The 19,393-nt window shown below is 43.8% G+C and overlaps 1 protein-coding gene across 2 annotated transcripts in view; it reads left to right on the top strand.

Moving 5' to 3' along the window:
- The window catches only part of CEP78 (centrosomal protein 78), a 109,622-nt gene that overhangs the window by 72,710 nt on the left and 17,519 nt on the right, over positions 1-19,393 (top strand). The window lies entirely within an intron of this gene.

Raw genomic sequence — 19,393 nt, 5'->3', positions numbered from 1 at the left:
AGAATAGAATTTAGGATGTGACTGCTTACTATGAGCAACACACAGTTTTTTCCTTTTTCTAGTTTTCATGAATTTGGCGCATTTTGTTTTATTTAACTACTTCCCGCCCGCCGGCCGTCATATGACCTCCTTGAATTTGTGCGTGTATAGCTGAATGATGCCTGCAGCTACAGGCATCACCGCTTCCATTGGTGAGTCGGAGACAGGATCTGCCGACCCCGGATGTTTACCATAGAGATTTCCGGTGGACCACATGGTCGCCGGAGTCTCCATGATCAGTTGGAGGCCGGGAGCGATGTTATGACGTCACGCCCGGCCTCTGCATTCAAACAACCGGTGCGGCCTCAGCTGGGAAGCCGAGATTGTGTTTTTTTTTTTTTTTTATTTCAGGTTTTCCAGCCTAGAGGTGAGATGTGGGGTCTTATTGACCCCATATCTCACTGTAAAGAGGACTATATTCCTATTACAAGGGATGTTTACATTCCTTGTAATAGGAAAAAAGGGGTCAAAAAAAATTAAAAAAAAAAAAAGTGTCAAACTAAAAAAAAACTTAAAATTAGTAAAGCGCCCCTGTCTCCGTGTGCTCGCACGCAGAATCGAACGCATACATAAGTCCCGCCCACATATGAAAATGGTGTTTAAACCACACATGTGAGGTATCGCTGCAAACTTTGGAGCGAGAGCAATAATTCTAGCCCTAGACCTCCTCTGTGACTCCAACATGTAACCAGTGAAATTTTTAAAAGCGTCGCCTATGGGGATTTTTAAGTAGCGAAGTTTGGCGCCATTCCACGAGTGTGTGCAATTTTGAAGCGTGACATGTTGGGGATCTATTTACTCGGCGTAACTTCATCTTTCACATTATGCAAAAAAATTGGGCTAACTTTACTGTTTTTTTTTTTTTTTTTTTTTAAAGCACAAAACGCACTTGAATAATTGATGTGCAAATACCGTGCAAGATAAAAAGTTGCAACGACCACCATTGTATTCCCTAGGGTCTTTGCTAAAAAAAACATATATAATGTTTGGGGGGTTCTATGAAATTTTCCAGCAAAAAAATGATGATTTTTACATCGGAGAGAAATGTCAGAATTGGCCTGGGTGGCAAGTGGTTAAAAAGGCTTTTACTTAGGATCTACTGCTGAACCCCCCAGAACAAAAAATTATCTACGGCCCTGTAGCCTGGGGAGGTTGAAAATGGTCCCGCCTAAACTTGGCCTAGTGTGGGTAAAGTACAGGTTCACTAGATCAGAACTTCTTTGTGACTTACTGTAGCTGGCAGATTGCCAACCGAAAGTCTCCTAGACAATTACTGTATAATCTGATTTTTGGACATGATTGTTGAACTTCTTGCCACTAGAGGACAGTATCATTTCATCAGGAGATATCTACAGACCTATTGTAGGCTAAAGTGTGTGCCATTTAACACCTTATTATACCTTGAAAACTTTTTTTTTTATAGGTAAGTAATATGTACTGCTATTCCTGCAGACCAAAATGTCTCGGTATTTTAAATGTTTTATATGCAGATAAATATATTCATTACTAGCAATGTTTTAAGCGCCAGCATAGTTTTTAAATATTAAATTTTTTTAAATCTGTTGGGACAAAAATGTTCCTATTTTTAAGTGCCAGATTCAGGGCTTTCTTGTGTGTCACTAAAGCTAAGATGAGCATGTGCATACCAGGTAAAACAAAAACAACAGATAATCACATACCTGTGGTCAGAGACTAAAAAAAATGTGGAAGGATAAGAGTGACTGCCAGCTTCCCCAGTCTCTGACGTTTTTTTCAAACGGAGCCCACCGTGAGAGGTGAAGTTTGGGTCTGTGTAAACTGAACCCTGCGGCTGGATAACGTAAGAGGAGATTCCACAGAATTTTCTAATTCTAGTAGGTTTCTCCTTTAAGGTAAATGCATGCTATGCTTATTGTGACCACCGGGGCTGCCAAGGGCACAAACCTTGTCATGCTGGATTGTCTGTCTCAGTGTTCATGCTGCACAAGTTTCACAGCGTCTCCGGCCGGCTCACGGTAGGTTGGATGGGGGGATTTCTCATGTCTGAATGTTCCCCCCCAGGCTAGGGGGAGGCCACAGGGGTCTAGACAGTGATTATACCGCTCAGGCACCGCTGTCCCCGCCACCATCTTCGCCATTGCTGTTGTCAGGCAGGCCCTTCACTACCAGCCTCTCTCCCTCCTCCCCCTCCCCCAGCCTTCCTCCATAGTATTTCAGGAGAGTCGGCCAGCGCGGGAAGCGCTCATTTTTTTTTTTAATTCGAGGGGGGCGGGCAGTAGAGGGGCGGGCGGGACATCAGCACAGGTGCTTAGACTCCCACACAGGCCAGCTGCAGGCTATTAAAGGCACTCTGTACAGGTGCACACAGCCTTTGGAGAGACACAGAGCTGACGGTCGCATGTAAGGTGGGACACAGGCATTCTCCTAGGCAGCATTTACTGAAGTAACACCAGACTGAGCATTGGGTAGCAAGGCTTTTAGCCAGACTACATCGCTCAGCAGTCAGTGTTCATTTGTGATACCTCACACCTTGTTGCTTTGCACTATGGGTAGAAGCGGTTCAAGCACCCCAAGAACCAGAGACACTAGGGGATCTCGTTCAGGTTCTGAGGGCCCCGTGTCAGCAGCATCCTCCCCCCCTGAAGGGCCAGGGACGGCTAGCCAGGGAGAGCCGTCGGGGTCAGGGGCTACACCTGCTTCTGGCACTTCAGCCCCTGTATACATTACTCAAGAGGTTTTTTCCTCAACCATTAATGGTTTAGAGGAAAGATTAATGGCCATGATTACAGCTTCACTCAGTGGAAGAAAACGTACTAGGCCTTCCTCTGTTCCCCAAGACCCTCAGGAAGAGGAGCTCTGGGATAAAGGAGACGAATCCCTTTCAGAGGATCGGGATGGGACGGATGATTCCTCTTCAGAGGAATCAGGTGGAGAGGGACCCTCTGCGACTTCCCAAGAGGAGTAAATAATAGTCTGGCTTGTCCTGTAGACAATGCTCAGATGCTCAGGGATCCTGTAGATAAAAAGATAGAATCCCTATTGAAGGATGTTTTTTCCTTAGCAGGTTCAGTGGCTCAACCTGCAGTAGCAGCGATTGGAGTCTGTCAATACTTAAGAGACCATGTTAAGCAGGTCATCAAAGTATTACCTGAACAGCAGACCCAGGGGTTGGCTAACCTTCCAGCGGCCTTATGCTTTGTGGTTGATGCCATTAGAGATTCTATCGTGCAAACCTCCTGTCTTTCACTGGGGTTGGTGCATATACGTAGAATCCTATGGTTGAAAAATTGGTCAGCCGAAGCACCATGTAAGAAGCTCCTGGCGGGGTTTCCATTTCGTGGTGAAAGGTTGTTTGGAGAGGACTTAGATAACTATATCAAGAGAATCTCTTGTGGGAAAAGCACTCTCTTACCTGTTAAGAAGAAGAGTAAGTGTCCCTCTTTCAAACGGACTCTTTCCCCAGCGCTGGGGGCTTCGACGGCCGCCTCCATCTGGGTCCAGAGACAAGAGTCAACCCCAGGGACAGAAGAAGTCCTGGGGGAAGAAGCCTACTAGGCAAAACACTAAGACCTCAGCATGAGGGGGCGCCCCCGCTCACTCGAGTGGGGGGAAGACTGCGACAGTTCTCAGGGCTCTGGCAGGAGGATTTCCAGGACAGATGGGTAATCTCCACGGTAACCTTAGGGTACAAGCTGGAGTTTCAGGAATTTCCCTCTCCTCGGTTCCTCAGATCAAGTGTCCCCAGAGACCCAGAGAAGAAGCAGTCGCTCCTTCTAGCGTTAAAGCGACTTTTGTCGCAGGTCATTATGATGGTTCCCGCAAAGGACCAAGGATTGGGCTTCTATTCCAACCTTTTTACGGTCCAAAAACCAAATGGGGATGTCAGACCCATTATGGATTTAAGGGATCTGAACCGATTCCTAAGGATTCAGTCCTTCCGCATGGAATCAGTCCGGACAGTAGTCTCTACCCTGCAGGGAGGAGAATTTCTGGCATCGATAGACATCAGAGATGCATATCTGCATGTGCCCATTTTTCCTGCTCATCAGAAGTTTCTGCGCTTCGAGGTAGGAGGGCGCCATTTCCAGTTTGTGGCTCTGCCTTTTGGGATAGCCACTGCACCTCGGGTGTTCACAAAGGTCTTGGCCCCTCCTCTGGCCAGACTAAGGGCTCAGGGTATAGCTGTCATAGCATACCTAGACGACCTGCTATTGATAGACCGGTCGGTAGCCTCCTTGAACGGGAACTTGAAATCCACAGTCAAGTATCTGGAACACCTAAGTTGGATCCTCAACCTAGAAAAATCTTTCCTAAAACCAGTAAAAAGACTGGAGTATTTAGGTCTGATCATAGATACAAGCCAGGAGAAAGTATTTCTACCTCAGGCAAAGATCACTGCTTTAAGGGAGCTGATTCTGGCAGTCAGGACCAAGAAGGGTCCTTCTGTTCGCCTTTGTATGAGGCTGCTAGGGAAGATGGTGTCTTCATTCGAAGCAGTTCCCTATGCTCAGTTTCATTCAAGAATGCTGCAACACAGTATTCTGTCAACCTGGAACAAGAAGGTTCAGGCATTAGACTTTCCGATGTACCTGTCGCATGCGGTGTGTCAGAGCCTCAATTGGTGGCTCATACCCGAAAACCTGCAGAAGGGGAAAGCCTTTCTACCGGTTACCTGGACGGTGGTAACAACAGATGCCAGTCTGTCAGGTTGGGGAGCAGTTCTGGAACAGTCTGCGGTTCAGGGGATATGGTCCAAGACAGAGAGGACCTTACCCATCAACATTCTGGAGATCCGGGCGGTATATCTAGCCCTAAAAGCCTGGACTATCAGGTTACAGGGCTGCCCGGTCAGGATCCAGTCCGACAATGCCACAGCAATGGCTTATGTCAATCATTAGGGAGGCACCCGGAGCCGAGCTGCTCAAAAGGAGGTGAAATTTAAAATTAAACTTAGTCTGGGCAGAGAGGCATGTGCCATGCATATCGGCAGTTTTTATTCTAGAGATAGAGAACTGGCAGGCGGACTATCTAAGTCGCCAGCAGTTACTCCCAGGGGAATGGTCTCTACACCCGACGTCTTTTGGGCCATATGCCAAAGATGGGGGTCCCAGATGTAGATCTCTTTGCATCCCGATTCAACAAAAAGATAGACAGATTTGTGGCAAGGACGAGGGATCCTCTTGCATGCGGGACGGATGCGTTGGTGATTCCGTGGCATCAGTTCTCACTGATTTACGCATTCCCGCCTATTCTGCTACTGCCACGACTCCTTCGCAGGATCAGGCAGGAAAGGAAGTCGGTACTTCTAGTGGCCCCCGCTTGGCCCAGAAGGACTTGGTATGCAGAAATAGTAAGGATGATGGTGGGTTCCCCGTGGACCCTACCGGTACGCCCAGACCTGTTATCTCAAGGTCCAGTGTTCATCCTGCCTTACAAACGCTAAATTTGACGGTTTGGCTATTGAGACCCACGTTCTGAAGAGTCGCGGGCTTTCAGGTCCTGTCATATCTACCTTGATTAATGCAAGGAAGCCAGCTTCCAGAATGATTTATCATAGAGTCTGGAAAGCTTATGTATCCTAGTGTGAATCCAGAGGTTGGCATCCCAGGAAATATGTCATAGGTAGAATTCTTGATTTTTTACAACTAGGATTAGAGATGACGCTGGCCTTGAGTACCATAAAGGGCCAGGTCTCGGCTTTATCGGTATTATTTCAACGGCCACTTGCTTCGCATTCTTTGGTCCGAAACTTTATACAGGGGGTGATGCGTCTTAATCCTCCGGTTAAAGCGCCCCTAAACCCCTGGGACTTGAACTTGGTCCTGGCTGTGTTACAGAAACAGCCTTTTGAACCAATAAGTCAGATTCCTTTGGTCCTTTTGACAAGGAAGTAAATTTTTCTGGTGGCCATCTCTTCTGCTAGAAGAGTTTCAGAATTAGCAGCCCTTTCCTGTAAGGAGCCTTATTTGATTATACACAAGGATAGAGTGGTACTGCGCCCTCATCCTAGTTTTTTACCGAAGGTGGTTTCTGATTTTCATTTAAACCAAGACATTGTTCTGCCTTCCTTTTTTCCAGATTCCTGTTCTCCGGAAGAGAGATCTCTACATTCATTGGATGTAGTAAGAGCAGTTAAGGCCTATCTCGGGGCAACTGCTCAGATCCGCAAGACGGATGTTTTGTTTGTGCTGCCAGAGGGTCCCAATAGAGGACAGGCAGCGTCAAAAGCTACCATTTCTAAATGGATTCGACAATTGATCATTCAAGCTTACGGTTTGAAACAGAAGATTCCTCCGTTTCAGATCAGGGCACATTCCACAAGGGCTATTGGTGCTTCTTGGGCAGTGCATCACCGGGCCTCTATGGCTCAAATCTGCAAGGCCGCAACCTGGTCTTCAGTTCATACATTCACCAGATTCTGTCAGGTGGATGTGAGAAGGCATGAGGATATCGCCTTTGGGCGTAGTGTGCTGCAGGCAGCAGTACAGGGTCCTCAGGTCTGATTGCACCCTACTTGGTCGTGGTTCCCCCCCCCCCCCCCCAGGTAGCATTGCTCTGGGACATCCCATCAGTAATTACTGTGGCTCTGTGTCCCATGATGTTCGAGAAAGAAAATAGGATTTTTTAAAACAGCTTACCTGTAAAATCCTTTTCTTTCGAAGGAAATCACGGGACACAGAGGTCCCGCCCCTCTTCTAATACACTATATTGCTTGGCTACAAAACTGAGGTATCCCTGCAAGGGGAGGGATTATATAGGGGGTTGAACTTCCTGATAGGGTGTGCCAGTGTCCAATCACCAGTGATACCCTATATAACCCATCAGTAATTACTGTGGCTCTGTGTCCCGTGATGTCCTTCGAAAGAAAAAGATTTTACAGGTAAGCTGTTTTAAAAAATCCTATTATTTTGTTGTGAAGCATTTCTATAAGCACATATACACTGAAAGTGTGCAGTGGTGGGCAGGCAAAACCTCTGTTATATTCAGCTTTCAAAGTAGAAAATACATGTAAAAGCAAAGCTTTAACTGGCGTTCAATGTGTACCAAGCAACCATAATGTATACTATCATTGTGGGGGCTTAGCACTTCCACCACTACATTTAAACAAAGGGGGTAATGTACAGACAGTGGGGGAAAGTAGATCTAAAGCCTTAAAGTTTTTCTTACCTTAATTCATTCTCTGCATTAAGGTAAAAAAAAAACTTTCTGTATCCCAGCTTCTTTTATACTTACCCAAGTCTGATCTCAAATCAGTGCTGGGCATGAGAACATCGTCTCTCTCCGCTCTTTTCCTCCTCAAAGGACAGATTGATAGCAGAGAGATCCATTTGCCCCTGATGCTGTAAATCAAGTCCTATGACAAGGGTGGGGGGGCAAAGCCCCACTGTCTGTCTATGGATGCAGTTAGTGGGGCTCAGGACTGAGCAAGTGGCTGACCACAGAGGAGGGGGATTTGGGCTGCTCTGTGCAAAATCATTGCTCAGAACAGGTAAAGTATGACATGTTTGTTATTAAAAAAAATCACTAAGGGGGTTCAGCCAGAATGGGCCTAAAAATTGTAAAAAGATGCACTGGTGATAGGACATTATACAATAAGAGTTTGGAGATGAGTAGAATTAGAGAATTAGAGAATTTGATCTAGGTGCCCCATGTTGCAATGAAAATTGAGTAGGGATCAGACTAGCTGTCAGCTCTTCCATCTTCATATTGAGGTTCAATTCAGTAGCCCATTCTCATATACTGTGCACCTCCAGGAATCTTAAAAGACCTTGATTTTCTACCTTAATGGATCCTTGAATGATGGTGAGAAGAGCTACCTGTGGGGTCTGTGGATGTTATATACCTGTGTTTCAGGCACAGAGTCAAAAAATAGCCTGTCAGAAGGGTCAGATGCATTGTAACCAACAGATGTGAAGCATAGTGTCTCCATCAGCTTTGTATCTCCAACATGGATTAGGGATTGCAAATATAGGGCATTTAAATTGCAAATAATATTGCTGTAATTTAGTATTCATGCCTCATATGGAAGAAGATCACAGGATGTTGTTTTGTTATTAACGTATCTGCAAATCCCAATAAACTTCTTATTTGCGCCCCTTTGGTCTGTGAAACATACAGTTAGAAGTGTTTTTCTTTATATTTACTAGAGAAGTGCAAAAATTAAAAAAACATGTTGATCTTGCCAGAAATCCACTGGGCTAACAACTACTTGTGCACTGTGCCCGTGCTGCACTGAAATATCTAAAAAATTGAAATTTAAATATTAAAGCGGGATTCCGGCCAGCTAAAAAAAATTTTAAAGTTTGTTTTCTTTGGTTTAGATGCACTTTAAGTTTAAAGAGGACCCTAGCCATTTTTACTGTTCATTAGAGCCAGGCAAGTCATATTAGTACAGCCTTGTGTATCATTGGACTGATTGTTGTAATAATATTCCAAGATAAAAGTGACATGCTAAATTATAACTCTATCCACAACATTTTAATACAACTACTATAGAAATTGGCATGTTGATACCTTTATTGCCAGCACTTATACAGAGTTCACAATGTATGGGGTCTGGTCTGAGCCTCTGGGTTACTCTGCCACCTTCAGGAGAATTCAAAGTCAAATAGCCCACCATTCTATTTTCATTACATTATATTTATATATCATTGGTGACCCAGAGTCTTGTATATGTAGTTTCCTCTTTGAGAAGCTGACCGCAAATCCTCAAAGGAATAAATACTAGAAAACAAGACAAAAGCTGAGCTTGTATAAGAGTATCCAGCAAATGGACAGGTAAATTAGAATCCATGTATGCTGCTCACCTTGATGAGTGTCCAAAAAAAACACCAACTTGTGCCTTTGTTGAAAAGCTGGGATACACAGTAAGTTTCCACGAGACCATCAAAAACGCATCCCAAGATTTGGTGTACCACATTCAACATCAGTGCATCTTGTGGGCTCCTAATGTCCAGCAGCGCTGATGTTGAGTGTGGTATACCAATTCTTGGGCTGTGTTTTTGATGGTCTCTTGGAAATTTATTGTGGATTTCTGCTATTCAAGCTCGTCAGCCAGGACACAAGTTTGTGTTTTCTCAGTCACACGCTAAGGTGAGCAGCATACTGTGGGGACGGAAAGTATTCAGACCCCCTTACATTTTTCACTCTTTGTTATATTGCAGCCATTTGCTAAAATCGTTTAAGTTCATTTTTTTTCCTCATTAATGTACACACAGCACCCCATATTGACAGAAAAACACAGAATTGTTGACATTTTTGCAGATTTATTAAAAAAGAAAAACTGAAATATCACACGATCTTAAGTATTCAGACTCTTTGCTCAGTATTTAGCAGAAGCACCCCTTTGATCTAATACAGCTATGAGTCTTTTTGGGAAAGATGCAACAAGTTTTTCACACCTGGATTTGGGGATCCTCTGCCATTCATCCTTGCAGATCCTCTCCAGTTCTGTCAGGTTGGATGGTAAACATTGGTGGACAGCCATTTTTAGGTCTCTCCAGAGATACTCAATTGGGTTTAAGTCAGGGCTCTGGCTGGGCCATTCAAGAACAGTCACGGAGTTGTTGTGAAGCCACTCCTTCGTTATTTTAGCTGTGTGCTTAGGGTCATTGTCTCGTTGGAAGGTAAACCTTCAGCCCAGTCTGAGGTCCCGAGCACTCTGGAGAAGGTCTTCGTCCAGGATATCCCTGTACTTGGCCGCATTCATCTTTCCCTCGATTGCAACCAGTCGTCCTGTCCCTGCAGCTGAAAAAACACCCCCACAGCATGATGCTGCCACCACCATGCTTCACTGTTAGGACTGTATTGGACAGGTGATGAGCAGTGCCTGTTTTTCTCCACACATACCGCTTAGAATTAATCTCCTTCAGGAGAATTGGACACTAGCAGCTAAAAAAATGTTGAATAGGCAGTATGAACCCCCCCCCCCCCCCCCACTTCCACTATGCTTCAGTTTAAAGCTAATGTCCTATGAAAATAGATATGTGTTTATGATCATTCTCTTTGAACCGCTTGGCTATTGTACAAAACTGAGGCAAACTGGTAGTATAAAAGTGGTTATCCTGAGTTGGCCTACAGTTTTTTTGTTTTTTTCTTGCCAGTGTCCAACCTTACTGTAGATGGCAGTATAACACGAAGGTAAAAGACTCCTTGTGTCCTTCAGGGGATTTCAAGAAAGGGCTTTTATCGTGAGTACAAAATCATATGATTTATGCAGTAGATCGTGAACACAGGTAACCTCTAAGTATCCACGTACAAAGGACATAGTGTTTCATTATAGTTGTCCTTTTAAGCTGGTCTTCAGGGACATGAAAAAAAACAGCCTTGCAGTAGGACACCCACTGCCACTTTTCTAAAGCTAATTTACAGCATACTGGTTGTAGGTCTGTAAACCCAAAAGTATTGACTCAAGGTAAAGACAGACAATTAACATTTTTACAAGGAGGCCAGCAAATATTATTATTATTATTATTATTGTAATAATACAGGATTTATATGGCGCCAACAGTTTGCGCAGCGCTTTACAACATGAGGGCAGACAGTACACTTACAATACAAATCAATACAGGAGGGATCAGAGGGCCCTGCTCGTTAGAGCTTACAGTTTAGAAGGGAGGGTCAAGTGGAAACAAAAAGATAATAACTGTGGGGGATGAGCTGATGGAGAAAATGAAAATACAGTTGTTAGGTGTGGGTAGGGTAGGCTTCTCTGAAGAGAAGGGTTTTCAGGGATCGTCTAAAAGCTAATAAAGTAGGAGGTAAGTGGACAGATTGGGGTAGGGCATTCCATAGGATTGGAGAGGCTTTGGAAAAGTCCTGGAGGCGAGCATGGGAGGAGGTGACGAGGGAGCTGGAGAGCAGGAGGTCTTGAGAGGAATGAAGTGAATGAGTAGGTTGGTATTTAGAGACTAGGCTAGTGATGTAGCTGGGGGTGAAATTGTAGGTGGCTTTTTACGTAGTTGTTAATATTTTGAATGTAATTCTTTGGCCGCGTGGAAGCCAGTGGAGGGATTGACAGAGAGGAGTAGCAGACACAGAGCGATTGGTAAGGTGGATGAATCTGGCAGCAGCATTCATGATGCATTGAAGAGGTGATAGACTATGTAGAGGTAAGCCAATGAGAAGGGAGTTGCAGTAGTCGAGGCGAGAGATGACCAGCAAGTGAATTAAGAGCTTTGTTGTGTCATTGGTTAGAAAGGGGCGTATTATGGAGATGTTGCGGAGGTTGAGGCGGTAGGATTTGGACAGTGATTGGTTGTGTTACTTGAAGGAGAGTTCAGAGTCCAGGACTACACCTAGAACCTTGGCATGTGGGGATGGGCTTATATTTGTGCCATCGATTTTGACAGAGAGATCAGGGGAAGGGGCATATGGGGGAGGAAAAATTATAAGTTCGGTTTTGGATAGATTGAGTTTGAGGAAGTGGTGTGACATCCAGACTGATATATCTGATAGTAAATTTGTGATACGTGAGGAGACAGAGGGAGTGAGCTGAGGGGTAGAAAAATAGATTTGGGTGTTGTCAGCGTAGAGGTGGTATTGGAAGCCATGGGAGGCTATCAGTTGACCCAGGGAGGAGGTGTAGATTGAAAATAGGAGACGTCCAAGAACAGAACCTTGGGGGACCCCAACAGAGAAAGGAAGACGAGAGTAGTAGGAAGACGAGAGAGTAGGAAGTAGAGTTGTAAGAAATGCTAAAGGTGCGGTTGGATAAGTAGGAAGAGAACCAGCGAAGGGTACAGTCACTGAGATCAAAGGCTTGGAGTTTTTTGAGGAGGAGGGGGTGATCAACCGTATCAAAGGCAGCAGAGAGGTCCAGGAGTAGGCGTACAGAATAGTGTCGATTGGTTTTGGCCGTTAGTAGATTGTTTGTTAGTTTTAGGCGAGCAGTTTCTGTGGAGTGTTGAGGACGAAATCCAGACTGAAGGGGATCAAGAAGGCTGTTATCAGCGAGGTGTACGCTCAGTCAGTTGTAGACCAGACGTTCGAGGAGTTTGAATAAGAAGGGGAGCAAGGAGATAGGGCATAGGTTGTTAAGATTGGATGGGTCCAGTGAGGGCTTTTTAAGTATGGGTCTGACAAGTGCATGTTTTAGAGAGTTGGGGAAGATGCCAGAAGAGAGGGAGAGATTGAAGATGTGGGTTAGAGAGTGTAGCATAGAGCCAGAAGGTGAACGTAGCATTTGTGAGGGAACAGGATCCAGAGGGCAGGTGGTAAGGTGGACATTACCAAGTAGTTTAGCAACCTCATCTATAGTGGTGGGGCTGAAAGAGGGAAGTAATGATTGTGCCTGCGGGCATGAAGTGTAAAGCGTGGAGGGTATCTCCCCGCGAATTGTATCAATCTTCTGTTTGAAGTGATTGGAGATCTCTTGGGCAGTCAGTGAGTTGGCGGGTGGAGGTGGTGGAGGACGAAGTAGAGAGTTGAAGGTAGAGAAGAGTTGATGGGGACGGGATGATAAGTTGCTAATGAGAGTGATAAAATAGGTCTGCTTGGCAGAGAGGAGGCTGGAATTGTATTTTTGGAGGTCAGATTTATATTGGTTGAAATCTCTCTGAGACTTATGCCCCGTACACATGATCGCACATTCCGACAACAAAATCCATGTTTTTTTTTCCGATGGATGTTGGCTCAAACTTGTCTTGCATACACACAGTCACACATATGTCGGAAATTCCGAACGTCAAGAACGCGGTGACGTACAACATGTAAGACGAGCCGAGAAAAATTAAGTTCAATAGCCAGTGCGGCTCTTCTGCTTGATTCCGAGCATGCGTGGAACTTTGTGCGTCGGAATTGTGTACACACGATCGGAATTTACGACAACGGATTTTGTTGTCGGAAAATTTGAGATCTCAAATTTTGTTCGTCGGAAATTCCAACGGAAAATCCGACCGTGTGTACGCGGCATTAGTCTTACGCCATAGGCGCTCATGAGCACGACTACGTTTTTCCAGACTTCTAGTCTCATCTGTTTGCCAAGGTTGAAGGGGTCGGGGCCTGATTCTGTGTCTAGTGAGGGGGGCCAGTGAGTCCAGTGAGGCTAGAAGTGAAGCGTTGTAGACAGAAGTGGCTAGGTTTGTGCAGGCTAGGGGTAAGATTTTGTCGTAGAGGTTGTCGATAGAGTAGAGAAGAGAAGGGTTGAGATGACGTAGGTTTCTGCGGGTAACTTTTAGGCGGTTGGAGGGAGAGGAGGTGGAGGAGAGGGAGAGAGTGAAACTAATAAGATGGTGATCAGAGAGAGGGAATGGAGTTAGATAGAGAGGTTGCATGGAGTGCAAAGGTGAGAGAAAACGAGGTCAAGGGTATTGCCTTCGGAGTGAGAAGGAGCATGTATCCACTGCTTCAGGTCAAAGGAGGAGGTTAGGCTGAGAAGTTTGGAAGGGGCAGGAGTGTTAATATTAATAGGGATGTTGAAGTCCCCGAGAATGATTGTAGACATTTCAGAGGAAAGAAAGTAGGGTAGCCAGGCAGAGAAGTCATCAAGAAAGGTTGATACTGGTCCAGGGGGCCTGTAGATCACAGCTATCCTTAGAGAAATTGGAGTGAAAAGACGAATGCAGTGTGCTTCGAAAGAGGAGAGTGACAGAGAGGGAGGTGGCTGAAGTACCTGAAAGGTGCTATATGGGGCTAGAAGGATTCCGACACCTCCTCCCTTCCACTGGATCTGGGGGAGTGAGTCCAGAGAAGACCACAATGGGATAGAGCAGCAGAAGATGCAGTGTCGGATTTGTGGAGCCAGGTTTCGGTAATGGCAAGTAGGTTAAATGAGTTGGCGATAAAGAGGTCATGGAGAGAGATGAGTTTGTTGCATACAGAGCGGGAGTTCCAAAGGGCACAAGAGAAAGGGAGTCTGGTCTTGGGAAGAATAGAAATAGGAACTAAATTGTGTTGATTGCGGCTGCAGCCAGAGGGTGCAGGGTGATGGGTGCATGGGGTACAGTTAAATGATGGAGGCCCAGGGTTTGGGGGTGTATCTCCAGAGGTTAGGAGAAGCAGGAGGGTGAGGGAGGTAATATGGGAGTGGGATTTATATGAAGGGACATGGCCCAGGGTCTTGGAGATTTTTAGTGTGTGTGGATTTAGAATTAGCAGGAGTTGGTGGGTGCAGTAATAAGGAGAGGACAGAAGTTAGGGTGATATATATATATATGCTGTGGGGGGGGGGGGAGAAGAGGGGTGAAGGAGAGATAGTTTTAGTATAGAGGTCAGAGCTGTCAAAAGGAGTGGTAGAGAGTGCGTGTTACAAGGATAAAGAGCTAAAGGGGTAAACAAGGTCACCTGATGTCTATGTGGTGTTTTTCAAAGTTTTCTTTTGTCTCGTTGCTGAAGTGCATTTGCTGAAGTGCAGAGTCAGAAGTGCTCCCAGAAATAGCCCCACTTTTTGAGAAAGAGCCCCAGTTGCAAATGTGTGCCCCCTGCAAATGCTTCCCCCCAAAGAAGCTTACAATTATACTGATAGGGGTGGGGTGTGGGTGGATTTCAATTATCACTCAGGAGGTAATAAAGCTTGGCTGGTTAACAGGGCAAAATTCTTACTTCAGAAACAGACTAGCAAGTTAAACGGGCCATAATTTTGGGTAAGACAAGGGAGATAATAAAGCATTGTAATGTGGACAGGTCTACAGACGGTTAAGCAAAAATAACATACCAGCAATTATTAAAGACACATAAGAAAAGCAGATAGCAGTGGCAGCCCTCCATACTTGACATCATTTTTTTAATCCGTCAATTTAAATGAACATTGCCTGACCATCCAATTTGCATTGTTGTGTTACTGATGATCCTGATTTCTTCATCTAGTCCTATTTAGGGTGGGGGCACAAATTGATCTCAGATATTCCTTGATTTTAGCTCTTGTTGCCCCAGAAATAACACAAGTACTCATCTACACTTACAGTACATTCACTAAATTATAATTCCTTTTACCACATTCCTAATTGCAATCTAGAAATACTTTAACTCTTGAGACTTTAAAGATACCAATAACTCATTATAAATAAACCAGCAAAATATATATTTTCAGCTTTTAAAAATCTAAAGATTTTTATTTCTCTTCACTTAAAAAATTAAAAAGAAATCAAAGTACAAAGATCTGTGTGCTATGACATAGTTCCTTTTTTTTTTTTTTTCTTTACATACACTGTATAGGTATCGCAAGATTCTTGTATCTTCAGTTGTCTTGAAACCTCCAAGTCAGCTTATACAAATGATCTATATATTACTAACAAGTATTAAGTCAGCATTTAATTTTCCAGCGTATACTTGCTGAGACTAATCACTTTTCAACACTTTTCCTGATATTGAATCTGCTTCTTTAGGAAAAGAGGTAATAAATCTATAAAAATCTATCACTGTATTGTCTCATAATATCTGATAACATATGTAAAGCTTCTTACAACTTAGTTTATTGCTGTCGGTCAATAGGGCACATACAGTCTAACTAAGCTTTCCACATACTGTAGGCAGAAGGGGTGGCAGGGAACATGATGATAGATGCATGTGCAGCTATAGCATAGTTCCTTACCAATATGTAAAACCTAACTAAGCATACAAATGGATGCTTATTATGTTTTTTCTTATTGGTAAGAGCCTTTGCTATATTGGCATATGCATCCTTTTATTTGATATTTATATGATATATATTTTTTATATCATATATTTGTATGGCTATAAAGATATAAATATGGGCATTTGAAGATCACTATATTCCTGGCACCCCCTTGTTCCCATTTGGGATGCTTGATTTGATTGCATGTGCCACTGGCCACTGGCAGTAAACAAAGTTACAGGTTTACATATGTTCTTAAATGTTATGAGATGCTAAAATAATGTATAGATAATTTTGTAGATGCCAGCTTGGAGGCGTTTGAGATAATTGGAGGTTAATGTACCTATACACAGTATATATGTGCGTATGTTGTGTAAAAAAATTAATAAATAAACAACCTGCGTAAAAGCAAGGAATCCTCTGTGCACAGAAAAAAGTATGTAGATTTTTAAATGCCGAAAACAACTTTTATTTTCTTCTCCACTTAGGGACACAGGCTTTTGGAAATAGTTGGGTTGCACAACCACCTACAGGAGGAGTGGACACTGAAAAACAAAAAAAAAATAAGCCAGCCCAAATATAGCCCCTTCTCTACCCAGCATGCTTCCAGTTCTTTGCTAGTGTCTCAGGAGGATGGACTTCTTTTTTCCAGCTCTGCTGGGAAAGTTTAACTCATTTTTGTGCTAATGTATAACAAAAAAAACAGCACCCAACACTGCAAATGTAGCATCCAAATGATCATTATACAGTATATACTCCGTGAGCAACAAAACACCTCATAAATCCATGCAATATATGCAAAATACTGTGCAAACTACAAACATGTGCAGTGTTGCTCCTAATGAAATAAACGGAAATACAGTATGTGCAACATATACCAAATGCCTACAGTTGAAAAAGGGCTCATGTACACGGGCACATTCCCTCTTAAAGCATGAACACCTTAGCATATTTTGGTGCCTGTGAATAAGACATCAATGGTTGTAGGTGTCTGTATGCAGGTATGCGCACAGACTGCCTGCGTTCGGGGACTTGCATCAGTATGCATGCGCTACTTTACACAAGTACCTGTGCACAGCTGCCTATGACTATTCATGTCTATAGGTGGCTGTGCTCAGCACCAGGGGCTCTCAGACACCAAAAAAGAATGTCAGGTTGTTTAGGCTTTAAGGAGGAACGTGTCGGTGTGCATGAGCCCTAAAATTACACTATTCTCCTATAGTAATAGTAATAAAACAAGAAGTTTAAATCCCTTTATAGAATTCATCCAAGATATTCTGCAAATACCACATGTAGTGATATATTCCTCTTCCTCCAAGATATCTTTGTGCACTCCACACTTTGAGAGACCCACCACCTATGGCAATGACACTCAGCAGAAACTTTACCCGCAAGTTATAAGCAGGCCAAAGCTCACACCAATCTGGTAGCAGGTAATCAGGCATGTATCCACAATAGGCAGGCTGCAGAAATGTCTCCTCTTCCAATGATTATAAATCAAATTAGGAACTCAAACAAAATAAAAGCTCCATATAGTGTATTACTGATTTTATTAAAAAACCAAGTGACTGCTTCACAAATGTACACTTATGTTTCCAAAGTGCATGAGTTGTATTAGACTTTCAAAAGTATGTAGATTTGGCTGCCATGTATCTTGTGTGTCAATCCTGCAGGTATATTGATCATCACTTTCCCGTACAGCAGAGCGCTACGGTCCAGTCCAACTTGCGTGATGGTGTCACAAGCACCATCCAATGTATTTTGTCAATATGATTTCATTAGGAGTGTCACCTTCAGCTGCCCAACCCTCATCAGCACCTGTTGCCTTGGTTTGTAAGTAACTGAGGCGCTGCCTCAGACTTTGGGCCTAGTTGCATTACCTCTACTTAGGTGCAAAATGTCTGCTCAGTCTTTGAGGGCACATCTTATTCTTCAGAGTCTTCCTCAGTTCCATCAGTTGGGGCCATGTCCCTTGCCTTATATGCAGGAACTTCATCATTCACATGTTTTGAAAGGAGCATGATATGCTTTTCTCTTTAAAAATTCTGTCAGGCAGTTAGAATCCCTCCTGAAATCTGATTTTGAACTGTCTGGTTCTGCTCTTTATCGTGTGTCCGAAGTGGCTCTAATCTGCTAGACCACGTCCCTCCAAAGAGATCTTTCCTGAGCTGGGGTGGACTCCTGTTTTAGAGAACCAAGAAAGAGAGGGTTTGGGACTTTAAACGAGGTAGGTCTAGCATGGCTGAAAGATTAGTCAATGTAAGAAGAAATGTTTTATTCAATACATTAAAAAAACAAGACCTAGCAAAATGACTACATGCATGGTAACACAAGCAGATCGGTCACATATTGTTAACCAAATATTCATGAAAACAATCATAGCAACCTTGAGATGACATATTGAGGTATAAAACAGTTGTCCCTCATATAGGATCGCTTGAAAAGCAACATGGTGGGGTAACTTGGGAGTGGATGAAATAAAAACCATCAAAAAAGAAAATAGTGCATCAAAATTAGCCCGACGCGCGTTTCGTGGATTCCTACCACATCATCAGGGGCGAGTGCACCAATGTCTGTAAAAAAGCATAAATAAAACAATATGGTCCAATGTTACACCCAAACACAGGGGAGACTATGACTCAACCCGCTAGGTACTTGTATGTTAACTAAGTCTAAACTATGTGAACATAAAAACTGGTGGCTGCTTAAAATGTTCATCTCGGGAGCTGAGGAAGGGGCCTGCAGGAAAGCCGGAGATGCATCACGATTCCCAGAGGAAAGGAAACAAATGATCAAAAAGAAATTCATTTGGGCTCCAATGCTGTAAAGGTGAGTAAATCAGGTAGACTGTGAGTACATGAAGGTATATGATAGTGTTAAAAAGTATTGAACAGTAACAAGAGCCCAACACCAAGATGAAAGCTAAGTACAAATGAAGTGTGAAAATAGTGGAAAAAACCCACACACCTCATTTAAAGTCCCAAGCCCCTCCTTTTGTTTTAGAGAACCAGTGGAGTAAATGTCTGCAGAATTATGCTTCAGTTGGGATGGCTTATTAAAAGCATCTACACGTACTGTATATCCTGCAGGGGTCTGAGGTCAATACAGGTGCACAGGGTACTCTGGTTATGCTGGCTGGGATGCTAATGACATATCAAAGGAACATCATGGCCTTCAAAGAACATCATGTCTTTGACCCTGCACTGGACATGGTGATCAGTAATGCTGCGGGAGGACAAATCGTCCTCCGGCCCCAGCATAGGAGGTCTAGGGAGAGCCTGACTGAATCCCACCCTTCTTTATCCACGTCTGCAGGAGGTGACTCCAGGCCCTCTGAGCTTGGCTCCCTCTCAGCCCATGGCACTCGAACGTAAAGGTCATCTAACCCCCCCCTGAAAAGCCTTTTGCATGGAGGTGCACCCCCTCTTTTACATGTGGGGTGGTTATTGTGCATCCTGGTTGGTCCTTGGGTAGTTTCCCTCTCAGGCATTCAGGTGCACCCCCTTTTAGCCCACAGGCTATTACTTAAATTCCTTTGTCTTTTAATGGACTTCAAGAAAGGGAAAGTAAGTACAAAAAATCCCATTTGTGTTGGTTTATACACCAGTGTGGGTCTTGAAATGCCATAGCCTAGGAGTTTGGCTGAATGAATGTTCACACATATGTTCTGACTGTTGGTAAAATATTGTTTAGACCCTGTGACTCTGTAGACCTCCCTTGTTAATATAAAGTAATAAAAAATGATACCATTTGTTTGGGTTTTTGTGTTTTTTTAGAATGGTTTGTGTAGGGTACATCTCATGAGCATACAGTAAGCCTTTG

Source organism: Aquarana catesbeiana, linkage group LG01 (assembly GCF_042186555.1).
Source record: "Aquarana catesbeiana isolate 2022-GZ linkage group LG01, ASM4218655v1, whole genome shotgun sequence".
In the NCBI taxonomy this organism is placed as follows: domain Eukaryota; kingdom Metazoa; phylum Chordata; class Amphibia; order Anura; family Ranidae; genus Aquarana; species Aquarana catesbeiana.
The sequence above is the reverse complement of the archived record's forward strand: the minus strand, read 5'-3'. Positions and strand labels throughout refer to the sequence as shown.